Source organism: Rousettus aegyptiacus, unplaced genomic scaffold (genome assembly GCF_014176215.1).
Source record: "Rousettus aegyptiacus isolate mRouAeg1 unplaced genomic scaffold, mRouAeg1.p scaffold_m13_p_13, whole genome shotgun sequence".
NCBI classification, from domain to species: Eukaryota; Metazoa; Chordata; class Mammalia; order Chiroptera; family Pteropodidae; genus Rousettus; species Rousettus aegyptiacus.
Genome location: NW_023416288.1, coordinates 1,990,477 through 2,009,211, shown reverse-complemented (window position 1 = coordinate 2,009,211; position 18,735 = coordinate 1,990,477). Strand labels below are relative to the sequence as shown.

The following is an 18,735-nucleotide window of genomic DNA, read 5'->3' as shown; positions in this document are numbered from 1 at the left end:
CTAATTTTACAGATAGTACAACTAAGGCATAGAGAAGTAAAGTATCTTGCCCAGGTTCACATAGCTAGTAAGTGGCAGAGCTGGGATCTGAACCCACATAAGATGCCGCCAGAATCTGGGCACTTCCTATATATCTAATGCTTCAACCTGGTCTTTTCTTGTTCTGTTGTGATCAATAGCTAGGAAGATGTGCAGTTGTTCAGGGTGCTCAAGGCTCTTGGGGATGTCAAAGGAGCAACATCATGCCACCTTGGACAAGCTGGTAACAAGCAAACTTTTCCTACAAGAAAAGGAAGAATTTAATAGGAACTTTCTACAAGGAAAAAGTTGTGGAGAGAGTTGTCTGAAAATATCACATTATTAACATGAGAACAATAAATATGCTTCAAAGATTTTCACTGTAAGGCAAGGGTTTGGACAAGTTAAAAGTATGTTTACTCTCAAGAGTCTGAAGAGAGAACAAGGTTAGGCTAAGTAGCTATTAATAACAGTTGACAATAAGAAAGGGACTGTGCTAATATCATTTATTTATTTTATATTATTATTGGTCTCAGGCACACAAAATTAGATGAATCATAATCCTTGATTTATAATGCACTGTCTATATCAGTCCTTGTGATCAGTTTATACTAATTATTGTTTTAAATAATTCTACTTGAAAGCATATTTAAGTGAGAACATATTCTAATATACACTCCTGGTACTCTGGACCCAGAGCTACAGCTTTGGCATGTGGTTTATCTGTGGAATCTTTCCCCATATCCTGGACATAAAACCTAGGAAGAAAAGGCATTAGAGAATCTTTCCTGAATCCCAGAAAATGATGGCCAATGACCCTGCTGTAAGGGAGGAAGCATCTCTCCTTTCTACCAGGGGTTAAGTAGTAGAGTCAATCACTAGCTCGGTAAGAACACAATATTCAGGACATGCTCTTCATATTCCAAGGAGATAAAACAAGTGGTCATTTTCCAGGAGAATTGAGGCCATGATTTCAGTTGCCTAAGAACCTTTACAATCACCATTCCCCTGTCAATTAAAAAAAGTTTACTTGGCAGGGCCAGTTGGGGTGAGGCCAGTAGAGCTGTATCTGCTGGTAAATTTTGGGAACCTGCATCTTATCTGTGGCCTGGTTAAAAATCCTCTAACCAGGCATTTACAGGGAGAAGTTGAGATTGCTTAGGAGAAAAATCTCTTCCCAAACCTTCCACCCAGCAAAGACTTTCACACTTTTCTGTTTCTTCCTAGTTACTTCTTTCTATTTCTAAGAAAAACATATTTGCTCCATCTTCCCTCCTCCCAAAATGGATTTTAATTATGAAACAAAAGTGAGACTGGGCATTTTGTGTTTCTAGTGGTTCAGGTCATTGTAAAGACTATTCCTCTATAAAGGCGTTTGGGTTAGTTTTCTTTTTTGGTTATTTGTTTCTAGTTTGGCAGCACATTGCAGTGGCTAAGAGCATGAACTCTGCAGTCATGTTGATCAGTTTTCGAGTTCCGACTCCACATACTAGCACATTAAAAAAAAAAAAAACCTTTGCAACATATTTAACTTTGCTGAATTTTAGTTCTTGTCTATGAGATAATGGTAGCTACCTCAAAATTGTTATGAGGATTAATTCGGACATTCTTTGTAGTGCATTTGGCACAGATCTTGGTGCATAATAACTCAGTAAATCTTAGTTAATAATATTATTATGATACATATGTCTCAGTATACTTGTACTTTTATTTCTCCTGGCTGGATTCCATGAAATAGGAATTTTGAGTCCACTATGTGTGTGTTATACATTTTCATATGTGGTGCCAGATTACTCTCTAAAAGTTTGCATCAGTTTACCATTCTACTATTAATGAATGGGAGTGGTCTTCTCCCCAAATCTTACCAACATGGGAGATTTGAATTTTTTCAATTTTGGCTAATGTTAGGGAAAGAAATGGTTTCTTATCATTTAAATTTGCATTTTCTTGACATCCAAAGAGGCTGGCATCTGTAAACATAGTTGTTAGCTATTTTCAGATTTTTCTGAACAGCCTCTGCCTGTTCATAGCCTTTCTTTATGAGATTTTACAAATATTGCTATTTTGAGTAAATATTACTAATGTATAAGAACGCTCCATGAATCTATGTTGAAAATATTTTCTCTCATTATATTTTTGTCTTCCTTTTCTTTTGTGATCTTTTGCAATACTGCCATTTACATTTCTCATATAGACTGGTGTAACCAGTTTTCCTTTATGTTTTCTGAGTATCTTATTTATTAAACACTTTTGAGTGCCACATAAATGAGAGAATCATGCTCTTGTTCTCATTTCATTACAGTGGTGGCTCTCAATTATCTGTGGGCATCAGAATCACTTGTGAAACTTGAAAACTATGTTTTTGGGGGGCTTGATCACAGAATTTCCAAAAGTGGGCTTAGACATACACTTATGAAAAAGGAGAGTCTCATCCTAGAAAATGAGTGCTACTTAAAAGTAGGTTTTTAAGTTAGCAAAATGTTGATAACAGTAGTTGGACCTGAGTGCTCTAAATGAAATGTTTCTATCTACCCCAAGTTCATATGTTATGGTTTTAAGAGGTGATTGGGTCATGAGGGTGAATCCCTCCCGAATGAGATTAGTGTTCTTATGAAAGGCACCTCAGACAGCTCCACTGCCCCTTCCCCTCTGTGAGATTACATCAAGGAGATGGTTGTCTATGAACCAGGAAGAGGGCTCTCACCAGTACCCAACCATGCTTATACCCTGATCTTGACCTCCAGCCTCCAGAACTATGAGAAATAAATTTCTGTTGTTCATAAGCTATCCAGTCCACTGCATTCTGTTATGGCTGCCCAAATGGACTAAGACACTGGGTGATGGGCATGTTAGGATTCATTATACTGTTTTTCTTATTGTTGAACATGTTTGAAGATTTCCATAAGTACTAGCTTTAAATGAAAAACTTCTGAAAGCATGTAAAGCTCATCGAAGTTGCTGTTCTATTCAGAGTTGGCTAAGCAGCAGAGGTGTTGTATGTTAAACTGACCTGGAAGGTCAACCAGGAAGGCACATGGCCTCATCACGGTGGTGCTGAGCAATAAGGCAGGCTACCAAAAGTAGGAACTGACCCAGAACCTGAGCAGCCTGCCAGGACTGTGCTGGATCCTTGGACCCTGAACAACAGTCTCTTCTCTTCCTGATTGCTTCCCGGCTTCTGAGTTCTGCAGGACCACATGGAAAGGCAGGACAAAATATTTCTGTTTCTTGGGGAGGCAAGCCAAAAATGGAAGTCAGCCTTCAAGTCTCTCTCTGGGAAGACAGCAGCAGGTGGCAGCAGTGGTAGGGTTTTTGGTAAATGGTAAATTAGGTATTCCTATTTCTTATTATATTAGCTTATCTCTCCCTCCATTAAAAATCTTTTGTCAATAATCTTACACTCAACCTAAATCTTCCAATTTCATCTCTCTTTTTTATGCTCAGCATGGCGTTTTCTTCCTAGTTATATTAGTGTCTTTGCCTTGACTGTAATCAGCTTACTTCTACTGTGATTAACACAAAACACTGCAGTAGACCTCAGATGACTCACTCAGACTTTCCAGATACCTAGTCCTCACTTCTTAAAATATTGCTCAAAATGCAGCTCGGGGGAAGCCTAGGACAAACTGGTCCTCCCTTTGACAACATGTAAGGACAGAGATAACTAGGTAATTAAAAAATAATATCGATGCAGCCAAGGATCAAAGATCGGAAGATAAAGTTGAAAAATAGAAATCTTCTAAAACTTAGAGACGTGATATAAAAAGAGATAAAAAAGATGAGGAAAGGCAGAGTAAAGATCTAAATAGTGCACTCTCTATCTCTTCCAAGAGAATTCTCTGAAGGATGGAAAAGGAACACAGAGAGGAGACCTAACTTTTTTTCAAAATAGTGAAAAAATTTCATTGGTGAAATTTATGCCCTGCAGGAACAAAGAGAATATTCAGAAAGAAAGAAATTTCAGAAAGAAAACCTGTGAAGAAACTCAAGACAAACTGGATCAGACTCCCACTGAATATTAGCAACACTGAATATTAAAAGACAGTGGAGTGGCGAGTTTCAGATTCTGAGGGAAGTGATTCGAATGTAGAAGTAAATACTAGCTAGACTAAGCATAAAAATATCTTTGGACACAGTCAAGGACTCATAAATATTGTCTTCTATATACTTTTTCTAGAAAAGTAACTCAGAGCTGTCCTACAGCAAAGCAGAAAATGAACCAACAAGAAAAACATGGAATCTAAGAAACCAACCTAGGAGGACAATGACAAGAAATCCTAAGACCATGACAGTTACTCAGTGTGCCCAGACAGCAGTGAGTCCCAGTTAGAACAGGAAGTCAGAGGGCTCCATAGAAAGTGGATAACATTACATGAGTCATGTGATTAGGATCTAGAAGTATCATTACAGACTGCTATCAATGAGATGGTGGCATAAGTCTCTGCTTTTTTGCAACAAGAAAAAGAATGACCACTAGATATTTTGGGAAATAAAATGAAACACTATATAATGAAGTCATGGTCTAAATATGAAATAAGTTAGATTTTGAACAGTTGGTGGCATATAAGAAACAGCGCTGGATCCTCTGAATTAAAATCTCTATTTGTAAGGAGTACTCAGTATAAACATTTCTCTGTGCTGAATGTGGATTTTCATTCCCGAAAGTGGTTTGCCATTTTTATAACATATATTTCTTTACAGATCAGCTTTTCTCTAATAATTTTTTGAAGAATCACCCAGAGAGTAAACTTAGGTACAAAGTTATGAATGTAATGTTTCCTCTCTTTCTCCCTCCCCCTCTCCTTCTGTTTCTCTCTTATGGCTATTAAGAAACATAAACTTAAAAAAATACCCATTAACTCTAACATCAAAGCCTCATGTTTTTATAATCTATTTGAAGAGTTCCTTTGTCATCAAAAGCTCTCATTTCGAAGAAATATATACATATATTTCAGTAACTCCTTTAGTTTCACTTCACTTTCTTTTCTGCTAAATTCAAGTAAAATTAAATACTTAAAGAAATATTTATGGCAGTTATCTCTGGGTTGCAGAGCTGGAATAATTTGTAATATATATATATATGTATATATATATAATTTTTCTAACTTTTCTCTCAAGAATTTGTATTTGCCTTTAAAATAAGAAAAAAACCTATAAAATAATTTAAAAAATGATTTCAACTGAAACTGCCTCTCCAGAAAGTTCTTTTTAAAAAACATTTTATTTTATTTTAGTTTTAAGTATACAGTACATTGTTTAGACATTTATATAGTTTATGAAACAATCCCCCTAATTACTCTATCTTCCCTCTGGCTCTACATCAAGCCATTATATTACTGCTGACTGCATTCCCTATGCTGTGCTGCCCATTCCCGTGACCACCTATCAACTACTAATTTGTATTTCTTTAGCCCTTCAACCCTTTTTCCCAGACCCCCAACCCTCCTGCCCTCTGCCTGTCACCAGATTGTCTTCAGTATTTGTGAGTCTGTTTTGGATTAGTTTGTTATTTTTGTTCCTTAGATTCCACATGTAAGTGAAATCATATGGTATTCGTTTTTCTCTTCTGACTTATTCCACTCAGCATAATAACCTCTAGGTCCATTTATGTCGTTGCAAATGGTAGGATTTCGTATTTTTTTTTATAGCTGACTAATATTCCATTGTATATATGTACCATAACTTCTTTATCCAATTGTCTATTGATGGTCATTTAGGTTGCTTCCATGTCTTAGCTATTGTAAATAGTGCTGCCGTGAACATAGGGATGTGTAGATCTTTACAAATTAGTATTTTGGTTTTCTTTGGATAAATACCCAGAGAGCAATTGCTGGGTCAAAAGGTAGATTCATTTTTAATTTTTTGAGGAAACTCCAGACTGTTTTCCACAGTGGCTGTACCAATTTGCAATCCCACCCACAGTGTGTGAAGGTTCCATTTTCTCCACATCCTCACAAACACTTGTTTTTTGATTTACTGATGATAGCCACTCTGACAGGTACAAGGTAATATCTCATTGTGGTTTTAATTTGTATTTCTCTGTTGACTAGTGACCTTACGCATCTTTTCATATGTCTATTGGCCATCTGGTCTTCTTCTTTGGAGAAATATCTGTTCAGGTCTTCTGCCCATTTTTTATTTACATTTTGCTGTTGTTGTGGAGTTGTATGAGTTTTTTTTTAAATCTGTTTTTGGATATTTACCCCTTATCAGATGTATCATCAGCAAATGTCTTCTCACACTCAGTAGGTTATCTTTTCATTTTGTTGATAGTTTCCTTTGTAGTGCAAAACCTTTTTAGTTTGATGTAGTCCCAGTTTTTTATTTTTTGTTTTGTTTCCCTTGCCCCAGGAGATATGTCAAAAAGAAATTACTAGTAGCAATATCAGAGAAATTACTGCCTATGTTTTCTTACATTTTATAGTTTTGGGTCGTACATTTAAGTCTTTATTCCATTTTGAGTCTGTTCTTGTATATGGTATATGAAGGTGGTCTAGTTTCATTTTTTTTTTTTTTGCATGTATCTGTTTAACCGTCCCATCACCATTTATTCTAGAGACTGTCTTTACTCCATTGTATATTCTTGCTTCCTTTGTCATATGTTAAATGAATGTATGGATGTGGATTTAGTCTGGGTTCTCTATTCTGTTCCATTGATCAATATATCTATTTTTATGCCAGTATTATGCTGTTTTGATTATGGTAGCCTTGATAGTTTGATATCAGGTAGTGTGATACCTCCAACTTTATTCTTCTTTCTCAAGATTGATGGGGCTATTTGGGATATTTTATGGTTCCATATAAATTTTAGGATTATTTGTTCTAGTTCTCTGAAAAATGCCATTGGTATTTTGATAGGGATTGCATTGAACCTATAGATTACTTTGGGTAGTATGGCCATTTTAATGTTGATTCTTCCTACCTATGTGCATAGTATATGTTTCCATTTATTTGCATCTTCTTCATTTCTTTTTTCAATGACACAACTTTCTGAGAGCAGGTATTTTTCCTCCTTGTTTAATTTGATTCCTATATATTTTATTGTTTTTGATGCAATTGTAAATGGGATTGTTTTCTTAATTTCTCTTTCTGACAGTTAATCATTGGTGTATAGAAATGCAAAAGACTTCTGAATATTAATTTTGTATTCTGCTACTTTACTGAATTCATCAATCAGTTCTAACAGATTATATTTTGTATGTGTGGAATCTTTAGGGTTCTCTCTATATAGTATCATGTCATCTGCAAATAATGACAGTTTTTACTTTTTCCTTCCCAATCTGGATGCTTTTTATTTCTCTCTATTGTCCGACTGCTGTAGCTAGGACTTCCAATACATCATTGAACAGAAGTGGTAAAAGTGGGCATCCTTGTCTTATTCCTGATCTTAAGGAACATGCTTTTAGCCTTCCACCATTGAGCGTGATGTTAGCTGTACATTTGTCATTTATGGCCTTTATTATGATGAGATATGTTCTTTCTATTCCCACTTTGCTGAGTTTTTATCAGAAATGGATGATTGATTTTTCTTCATCTATTGATATGATCATTTGATTTTCACCTTTCAATTTGTTAATGCCATGCAGTACATTAATTGACTTGCAGGCATCATACCAATCTTGTATCTCAGGAATAAATCCAACTCAATCATGGTGTATGATATTTTCAATATATTGCTAAACTTGGTTTGCTAATATTTTGTTGAGGATTTTTGCATCAATATTCATAAGGGATATTGGCCTGTAGTTTTCTTTTCTTTTCTTTTCTTTTCTTTTTTTTTTAATGTCTTTGTCTGGTTTTGGAATCAAGGTAATGGTGGCCTCATAAAAAGAGTTAGGAATTCTTCCCTCCTTTTGAATTTTTTGGACAAGTTTAAGAATAATATGTATTAATTCTTCTTTGAATGTTTGGTGAAATTTGCATATAAACCATCTAGTTCAGGACTTTTGTTTTGGTGGAGTTTTTGATTACCAATTCAGTTTCCTTGGTAGTAATCGGTCAGTTCAGAGTTTCTGTTTCTTCCTGACTCAGTCTTGGGAGATTGTATGTTTCTAGGAATGTATCCACTTCTTCCAGAGTGTCCAATCTGTTAGCATGTACTTGCTTGTAGTATTTTGTTATGATCCTTTTTATTTCTATGGGGTCCGTAGTTACTACTCCTCTCAGAAAGTCCTTCTTGATGCCTCCACTTTCCACTAATTATTGCTCCCACACTTGCAAACTCATTTTATAAAGGAGGTCCCCTTTTTACTGATAACATGTGTAGCTTTGCATGCTGAATATTTCTCCTACAAGACTTAGTTTCTGAAGGACCAGGCCTGGGCATCTATATCATTCCAATTCTCCTGCCTTCATCAGCACAGTTCCAGATTGCCCTCACCAGATCCTGGAAGGTGTCTTGGACAGATGCAGAGTTATGTGGCCCTGAGCTCCCCTCTCTCCACGTACTCTCACAGACATCCTGTATGGAGTGCAGGAGAAGAGAAGGCAGCAGGTTCAGGCCATAGTGACAGGTAACAGGAATCCACACTGCAATAGTTTCAAGTTCTCTACACCAATTATTAGACTTTTAAAGTTGTATACAGTTTAAATTAGAAGCCCAAATGCTTACTTGTTTGTCAAATCTGGACAATAAACAAAATAATTAAATGTCAAAAACAGACTAAATTCAGAGCTTCTTCCCATGAATAGTATTTGTGGGGACAAAGCATTTTTTGGAGAAGTGGATCAGCTAATATATGTAGAGGTTTGGGGAATTATCATGAGGGACTGGAAAGATAAATGGACACAAGAAACTCTTTGATAAAGATGAACTGGAAGTTTAAGCAAACATAATTAGTTAAGAAGGTATTGGAGGACCTGGGACTTATGGAAGTTCTCATGCTTTGCATAATCAGGAGAATCCTAGATGAGAGAACTCTACAGGAAGAACTGTATATTAAAGCTCTACAGTTCTAATTTCCCCTTCCATTAACTTCCTTTTCCTTTATATAAATATCCCTCTACCCTGGCATGTAGGCCAGAGTGTGCACGTGGCTTGTTATGATGCATGCTCTGGGTTGCAATCTTTTCTTTTTCCAGAATAATTCCTTTTTGATGATGCAACACCTAGTTGATATCATTTTCAGTTGACATTCTCAAATGTTAGAATTATCATGAAAAAGCCTTTTATGGAAAGGAAAGAGAATGGCATCAAATTTCTTTCCCTCCTTAAACCATAGGTCCTTTGTAACTGAGTGAAATACTAATTACGCTTAGTGATTCTGAGTGATTCTGCTTGAGGCTTGAGTATTTGCTGAGTGATTCTGCTTGAGGCTTGAGTATTTTGCAAAAACAGCCCATTGTTAGAAGTGGCCTCTTTTGAAGAGGTGAGAAGTGTGTTCAGAACAATGACTGTCTATCAAAGATTTACAGGAAACTGCAGACCAACTGAAATCGGCGGGTGTCAACAGACCAACTGGGAACAAAGAGATTTGGAGATGTCAACCTCTTCTTTGAATCTGACCTATTGCTTTACCCGCCTCCCTTTCTGTGACATTAAAGACACTTGAAATTGAGGGACTCATAAGATAGATTTGAGGAACATTTGAGAGCTCCTATCTTCTCAGTTGAGGCCTTGAGTTGACACTTTTTTGATCAATAATCCTTTCCTTGTTTCAAACTCTGATCTATTGAATATTGGCCTTTTGAAGAGCTGGGCACATGAACTGTGAATTGGTTACACTTTTAATGTGTGATACTTTTCTGCAGACAGGGAAAAACTCTAGAGAGAGTGAGAGGAGAGAGACGGAAAGGAGAAAATGGAGAGCACCTGAGAGCTTGAAAGGAGAGATGGGCAATACTTCCAACTGGACAAAGAGTCATGCAGAGTGAAGCAGGTCTGTGCTTCAGTTTCCTTTCTTTCCCCCCAAGTCTTGGCATTATTTTGACTTTTGTCTCTAGATTCTGCTTGTAGCATCTTTATTGCAAAGAGGCAAGGCCATTTTTAACATGTTCATAGCCCCTACCATACTTACTATTGGAAGGAAAACACATTAGTAGCATCTGTGTTCCAAATTAAATATAATTTTTTGGTAAATACTATTGACAGGATATTATGTTGAACCACACAGGATTGCCATTTTTAAAGACCAAAAGATGTTAAGTACTAGCAACTTAATAATTTTGCTTTTGAAATTATTTGGCTGCAAGTGCCACATTTAATTTATAATTAGCTATGATTTCTCAACGGCCATTACATGTATGCTGATAATTTACATAGAATAAGAAATTTTAACCTACAGATTGTTATTAGAGTTAATGACACTTAAAATGTTTATGAATACTAAAGTGAACCATGAATGAAATTGACATAATGTGACATCTGTAAACTGTCCATTAATGTTTTTTAACTAAAGCCTCCTAATTGTCGTTTTTATTTTGGAGCTTTGGCAGGTCAGCTTACCAGTAGCAGTCTCTGAGGGAAGCACATATATTAAAATCAAAACAGTACAATGAAGATTAGCATGGCCCCTGTCTAAGAGTGACACAGAGACTTGTGTATTTTTTCAGAGATGATGAAAAAGTTCTGGAGAATGAATAGTAGTGAATGATTGTAAGACAATGCAAATGCACTTATTGCTACTGAACTATACACTTAAAAATAGCTAAATGGTAAATTTTATGTTATGAATATTTTACCACAATTTATAAAAAAACAAGCAAATGTGGCCTTAGGGGGTGGATGTTTCAATAAAGATATCATGAAGAAAGATCAGCAAGCTATGAAATAAAACTAATACAATTAAATGAATGAAATCGATTATAGCCAAAGAAAAAACAAATCTAAAAACCAAAATGTAATTCCTCAGTCATTGGACATTCCAAGGTATAATTAACAGTAGTGGAAAGAGCCAAGGTGGCTATCACCTGGGTTCAAAGCCTAACTCTCCCACTTAACTATTGTGTGAACTTGGACATGATACCTAACCTCTCTCAACCTGTTTTTTTAATTTATAAAATCAAAATAATGACATTAGATTTACAGATCTATTAGGAGAACTAAACAAAATATTACAGGCAAGGCATTTAGCATAGTTATTGGCTCCTGGTAGGTATTCACTAAATGTGTTTCCTTTCCCTTCTGCAAGTGAAAGTTAGTAAATGCACTATGTTGTGGGACCTAGAAACTAACTTAAAAGACAGTAAGAAAATAAAAATATATTCAGATAATATTTTGGTAGTAGTTCCTGGCAGAGGCAGACTCAGTGCATTAAGAACACTCTAAATTGCTGAAAAATACTTAAAACCTTGTTATTAGAGTACTGGCCTACCTGTTATAACTAAGAAACCCAATGCAGTGGCTTGAACAAGATGGAAACTTATTTTTCTCTATGTAACAGCCCAGAGGTAAGCTGTCTAAGGCTGGCAAGGCAGTTTTGTCATTATCAATAAATGATTTCCATCTTTGGGTCCAAAGTAGTTGCTTTAGATCCTGACGTTATCTAGGTAGCGGGAAGGGGGAAAAGCCCAGGGGTAGCATCTACATTTAAGGGCATGACTCAGAAATAACATGCCTTATTTTCCTTTCCACACCCCATGGACCAAATCCATGCTGTAAAGAATGCTGGGAGAAGTTAATTATTAAATAAGGGGAGATTGGATGTTGCTGTACACCTAGCCATCTCAATCACACAACCCACATTTTCTCCACTTTACAACCACAAACTTTCAAATGAAGCAAAACTGACACATCTCCCAAAATGGAAGCACAATTTCTTGCTTATTAATTTATTTGATAAATATTTATAGACTACTTGCTATGTGGTAGGCACTATTCAAAACATTGCAAATATAGCAGACTGCAAAAAAAAGATGAGGTTCCTGATCTCATGAAGGCATATTCAATAAAATGAGGAAGTAAACAAAATTGGAAAAAACATTAGATACTAGTAAGTACAAACATGAAAATTAAAGTGATGTGGGAACCAGTGACCAAATGACTATTTAGATTGGGTGGTTAGGGATGCCTTTGCTGAGGAAATGACGTGTAAGCTGAACCTTTGAAGAGCGGGAAGCAAAAAATGCCAGAAATGGGGAATTGCAGCTGCAAAGGTCCTGATGGGGGAAAGACTTTGGAGAGTTTGTGGTATAGAAGGGTCAGCATGGCTGGATTCAGCAAGAGAGCGAGAGAGGGTATAAAATCCTAACCATAGCCAGAAACAGTTTGTTCTCTGGCATTTCCCAGCACTGAGCACAATGTACATAGGGCAGGCACCCAATGAATGAATACGATAAAAGTCTTTACCTGAGGCTGTTGACAGCCAGCCTCTAACTCATAGCTCTCCTCTTTTTTACTTAGGCAATGACTAGGATCATCCTCTGCTCATCCAACACACACCTCTCAGCTACTGTCTTTCAGAATTTCAGAACCTCTTTCATGTTGCAGTTGCTCTCAGTAGGCTTGAAGGTTGAGGTCCTTTTATTAAGAATAGACCTAGGAAAAGAAATTGGGAAGGAGACAGATATCTGAAGAAATGATTATATTATCTCTTTGGTTTTCTCTACTCTTTGATAAACAGCTCTAGTTCTCTTAATTTTTCTCCATGTAGTTTTCCAGATTTGGAACCAGCCTGATACCCTTTATTAATGTCGAGTTTGGAGAAGAAGTCAGGGTGCCTGGGCTTTAGTCATGGTTCTGCCACTGTGAAAACATGGGCAAATCACTCACTCTTCCTGAATTTCAATTTTCTTGTCTGTAAAACAAGAGTTGTATTTAATTACCTTAATGGCTATTTTTTGTTCTAATTTGCTTCTGAGCTTCACAATTTCAGAGCACTCCAGACCTTTATCAGGAAAGGTGAAACTCCGAATTGCTAGTTGTATTCATTTGCTAGGGTGACTGATGCAAAATACAAAGAAATAGGTGTCTTAAACAACAGAAATTTATTGTCTCATAGTCTGGAGGCTAGAAGTACAAGATCAAGCCATTTGCAGAGTTGGTTCCTCCTGAGGGCTTTGAAGGAGAGTCTGTTAGAGGCCCCTCTCCTGGCTTCTGGTGGTTGCCGGCAGTCTTGACATTCCTTGGCTTATAGATACAGCATCACAATCTCTGCCTTCATCTTCACACGGTGTTCTCCCTCTATGCCTCTCTGTCTCTGTGTCAAAATTTCTCTTTTTTATTAAGACACATGCCATATTGAATTAGGGCTCACCCTAATGAGCTCATTTTAACTTGATTACTTCTATAAAGACCCTATTTTCAAACTAGGTCACATTCTGAGGTATTGGGAGTTAAGATTTCGATGTCTCTTTTTTTGTAGGGCACAATTTGGCCAACCCACAATACTAGTCATAATGCTTAGTTAAATATTTCTGCATAGAAAAAGTAAAGAAATAGACTAAAAATAAGTTTTTGAATTTTTTCATTTAGGTGATACTTCTCTTTTATTTTTATAGATACATAGAGTTGAGTTTATCAGGTACTATCTGGTTTGAGATATTGTATTCCTTAAAATGGTTCTAAGTTAACATAACATGTTCACCTACATTCCTTTTAAATTTTTTCCTCCAATTCTTTTGATTCTCCCCCTCCATTCTTTTGTGTTTCCAAGTCCAACTGTGTTAATTCTTACTCCTTTTCCTTCCACTTTTCCTACCGGGATCTTGGAAAATAAAAAAACATCTGTTTTTTATTCTGTGGTTCACTGCTGGAGGTAAAAATGCAGCCATCATCCTCACTGAATTATCACTCTGCTTTCAAAGATTCTTTTCGTTCTCCTCACTTTTCCAAGGCCTTATTAAATCTTTGGATTGTAAGTGACCGAGGGTGTCTTTTGAGCACACAAGTGACTTGGGTCTCCTTGGATGGCCTGAATTTTTGGCCATCTCTGCATGACCATCTCTCCACTTCTGAGATATATGACCGATAACTGTAAGCATTAGATATATCTTTTTATGTCAGGTTAAAATCCATTTCCCCAGTCTGTCACCAATGAGCTATCTAGAAGATGACTAAGCAAAGCCATTCCATCTTCCATGGGAATCCCTGGAAACAACATCAGTTACTCGAGTTCAGACTTCTGTTAATGTTTGAGAGGCAGAGTTATCTAGTTACACTAGTGATTTAGCCAGTCAACTTCAGGATCCACAATCAGTCATGATAACTTGGGAGGATAGACATCTACATCCTTGAGTTGAGTTTTGGCTAAAAGACTTGAATTTCAAGGGCCTGTTATCTCTACTTGCAGCTTATTTTCCGTGAATCTCAGTCTGTTAATCTGCAGAATGAAGATGGTAGTACTTGCCTTCTCTCACAGAATTGCTGTGAAATCATATGTGATGTTTGTCAAATTGGTTCATTGCCTGTTACTACTACTGCTGCTGCTGCTGCTACTATTATTAAGGGCCTTGGCAGGAGGTCCTCTTTCTAGACTAGATTAACATGAGAGTGAATAAAAAAGCTTTTACAAGTCATTCTAAGCTTTTAGGAAGAGGTTGGGGACAGAATGTGTGGGAAAGCCAGGCAGGTTATTCAAAAAGTTATTTTCTATTCTGTAACCCACGTCTTGATTTTTAGCCAGCTTCTGGAGTTTCCTGGGAGATGGCCAAGTTCAGTTCATAGAAGATAAACCAGGGAAAAGCACATTTACTGTCTTGGAACAAATTAAGCAAAACACAGGATGACAGGCATCATTTTGATCCTCTCTCTCATCTGAACCAAGAACTAGATTATTTTGATTTCAGAGACTTTAAGAAAAAATTGTAGAGAAAAGAGCTCTTTTGTAAAGAATCAGAAGAAAACAAATACAGGCATGTTTCTTCCTGTCCTGTTTCTCTTTCTTACACGTATCTCTTCTGGCAATAAGGAGAATAACAACACTTTGTGGACAAATTGCCAAGCAGATATCAGTAGAACCGGAGTGAACTGCCCACCCCCAAGGCTGTGGCCCAGAGGCTCCCATTTGGTGGCACTGATGGCTGGTGGAACAACTGAGCATTAATGCTATTTCACCCTTGAGGCTTGCAAGGTGAGTTTGTAGCCATCTTAGATTTCTTGTTGCCACATTGTAGTGTCTAAGAGGGCATTTGTTGGTCTTTTTGGCTACTCTAATGATGGGAGATAAAGAGGTTGCTTTCAAGAGCCTAAGGGCTTGGCACCTGCTATATTTACACATGAATGATTTTAATATCCAGAGAATCACATTAGGCGCTAAGTAAAGCCAATCTTAAATTATTTATCTGGGTCATATTTTTGTTCACTCTCTTATTCAAGATAAAGAGACTGTTGCTATGATAGTATCATAAAACGTTTTAATGAATCTTAAATGTTTGCTCTGTGGCTTCCCAATTCCTTAGTCATCGTTAATTTCTGTTTTGGATTTGACCATGTTATAAAAGATCTACAAAATCTACTCAGATCCTTGCTACCACTAGGTGTAATCGACTGAAAAATTATGTAACATTGGTGAAACCATCTGGTTGGGGTATCAATGTATATTTGAAGATGACAGAGATAAGAACTTTAAAACGTTTATCATTTAAAAACAGAAAAGTAAGCAAACTATAGAATACACATAAGTTTTAAAAGGTTAAGTTGCTCATATTAGAGCAATGGTTCTCAAGCTTTTCTATTTATCAAGGTTGCTGCAGTTGGTTCTTGGTGAAGCCTTCTAAAATCTGGGTTTTGAAAAAGCTCCACTGGTGATTCTAATAGATTCTATTCCATAATAGTCATCTACATTTTTTAAATGTCTCTCATTAATTCAATTATCTCCTTTCATTTTAGTTACAAACCATAAGCTGAAATTATTTAAGCACATATCTTTAAAAAAATTTAGACTAATTTATAAAATCTTAGCTATGGTATTCTCTTGCTCACAAAGTAATTTCTCTCACATCTCTAGTTAAGCTTTTATATCTATTATGAGTCCTTAATCTTCTTACAGCTTAAAAAAATAGACTTAGTAAGGAATAATTTAAGAAAAACCCTTTAAATGGCCATGTGCATGTGTTTCATATCTACAATTGTATTAGGCTGGGTTTTTTGGTTACCATATCAGAATCCATCTCGAATGAGTCCAAACAAGAATGTGAACTTATTGACTCATGTAACTGGAAATTCCAGGGATTCCGCTGCTTTAGTTTGACTCAGAAGTTCAATCGATCACCCCAATTTCCTCTTTAACTTGAGCCTCCTTTTCTCTCCTTGGGAATAGGCTTCCTCCATGTTGCTAACAACAGCAGCTACCAGTAGCCAGAGATTCACAAATCCATAACTAAAGCCCCCTAATAGAAAGAACTCTCTCCTAATATGTGTATATCAGATGAAGTTTTCAGGAAAGACTTCATTTATTATCTCCTACTTGGGTCCCATTTCACTCTATGATGGTGCACAGTGATTAACAGCACTACCTAGAACACATGGGATGGAGAGAATCCTCCAGAGAAAATGTAGAGTTGCTCTAGGACAGGGATTGAGTAACTCTTCTGTAAAGGGCCAAATAATAAATATATTAGGATTTATGGGCTACATATAATCACTGCTGCATATTATTTTTCTTCTCCTATTCAGCTTTGTTAGTACCACACCGAGGAAAAAATAGTGAGAATAGAATCAAAATTGAGCAGAAAAGGACGATAGGGATAAAGGAAAGAAGAAATGAAGAAAAATGTGTAAGGGTAAATTGGAACATATTTCAAAAAGTATTTAAGGCTATATTTCTTATCAGAAAATAAGAAAATAGGAGCAACTCTAGAGATGTGAAGCTAGAAAAACTATTACTGGTTATCCATCTTTTGCAAAAGTAAAATTTGTTTCATGATCAAAGTGCATACAAAGTTCTTATAAGAAATATATAATAAAGAGCAGAAAAACATTCTTTCAGACAGTGAAAGTACATGTTCATGAAAAAGATGAAAACTGTAACCTAATATTTAAAATAAGCTAAAATGAAATCAAATGATAAAAGCTGTGAAAGAACAACATAAATTGAAGGTAGAGAAATTTATAAATGAGCTGTTTGGAAAACAGGAATATTTGAAAATAGAGGTGATAGAACTATTTCAGACAAGAATTAGACATTTTAAAAATCACTTCAGAACTGAAGATTACAGTATATTAAATAAAGGGCAAATAAACACATGTAATTTATTTTTCAAAAGATTAAAAGGAGGGAAATTTTGAAAATTGAAAAGAAATGAAGTAAGATTTGAGAGGAAATAATAGATTTAGAAGACATATAAAGAAGATCAAATATATGTATAATAGGAGTTCCTAAAAAAGAAAATCAATTAATGGAAAAGAGCAAATGCTAAAAACTATAATTCAAGAAAAGCAGACTTTACTGAGACATATTCTTGTAAAATTATTGGAACTTAAAGAACAAAAAAAAATCTGATACTCAGATAAAAGAACCAAGATACTTCTTAGAGGAAAAAATTAAATTACTGTCACATATATATTTTTTTACAGCAATGGTTTATGTCAGGAGAGAAAATAAAACATGAACCAAAGACTATATCTGATCAAACTGACATTCGGTTATAAAGGTTTTTCAAAATAGTATAAATGGCTTTTAATAATCATATCGTGGACAGTAATGCTGTTATTGTCATTAACAGTTGGTTTTGTGTGAAAAGTGGAATAAAGCAAAATTATAACTTTGATAATGTTATTGGAATTTTTGACAAAAGAGAAAGGGATTAAATAAAATCAGTGTTGTGAAGTAAAAATTATATTTTAAGTTTTCATATGAATTTGTAATTTTTTTAAATTAAAAAAAAAAACTGTTCAGAATCTTGACTTCTGGAATGATGGAGTATGGTTCTCCAAAATTCTGCTTCTTCATAAAAGGAATGAAAACAGCGACAAAACTGTCAAAATTTACTTTTTCAGAACCGCAAAAATTAAAGGCTTACAATAATCTAATGAGTGTTTATTCAAGAAAAATGACTGAATTTTGGTAAGAATATGAGCTTTGTGGCATTTAACTTGCCCTAATCCCATCCTCCTAACCCTTATCCATGGTCACCTGCAGCAATCTTACAACTGTAATAGCTTTGAAAACTAGTAGTTTGACAGGCACCGGAGGAGGCAGAATGTGTTTGGAGTGCCCTCAAATCCCATTTCCAGAGAACTGTCGTTATTTGATCTGTCTGGAAACTGACTAGAAATCTCCATTCTCAGAGCATGTCCTTATTTGACCTGACACAGAGCTCACTCCATATGAACAACCCTATTCTTGGGGGATTTGTTGAAAACGATCAACAATAATTGTTTAACAATGTAGCTGCCCAAGGTAGCATTACTAGTTGGAACTAACAAGAGGTGGACAAAAAACATAAAAGGAAAAACTGGGAAATAAAATTTTCATAGTGGCTTTGAAAAGCTTCAACATATTCCGTGCAATCTCAAAAGCTGCATACTTGTGTAGGGCTGTATACATATCCAGGAAAGATCAGGGAAAGTCCTACTCTCTCACCTCTGGTTGACCTTAAAGTTTTACATAGGCAGGAATGAAGGCAAAGGTAGAGTGATAAAATGCCTGCTGGAGCATTTGTGTTTCAATACATACACTCACTTCTCAGAAAAGGGCATGAAGAAATATCTATCTGCCTAACCATTAGCTGACCACTAAGTGAAATTAACAGAGACTTCAAAGAATACAGATTTTACAGAATTAGTCCAGAAAAGTCACTAAACAAGCATACAAACATCAATAATAACAATAAATAGCA

The 18,735-nt window shown here is 35.9% G+C and overlaps 1 pseudogene; it reads left to right on the top strand.

Moving 5' to 3' along the window:
* The first annotated feature begins 10,470 nt into the window (after positions 1-10,470).
* LOC118610868 lies at positions 10,471-10,566 on the top strand (annotated as a pseudogene).
* Positions 10,567-18,735: the final 8,169 nt, after the last annotated feature.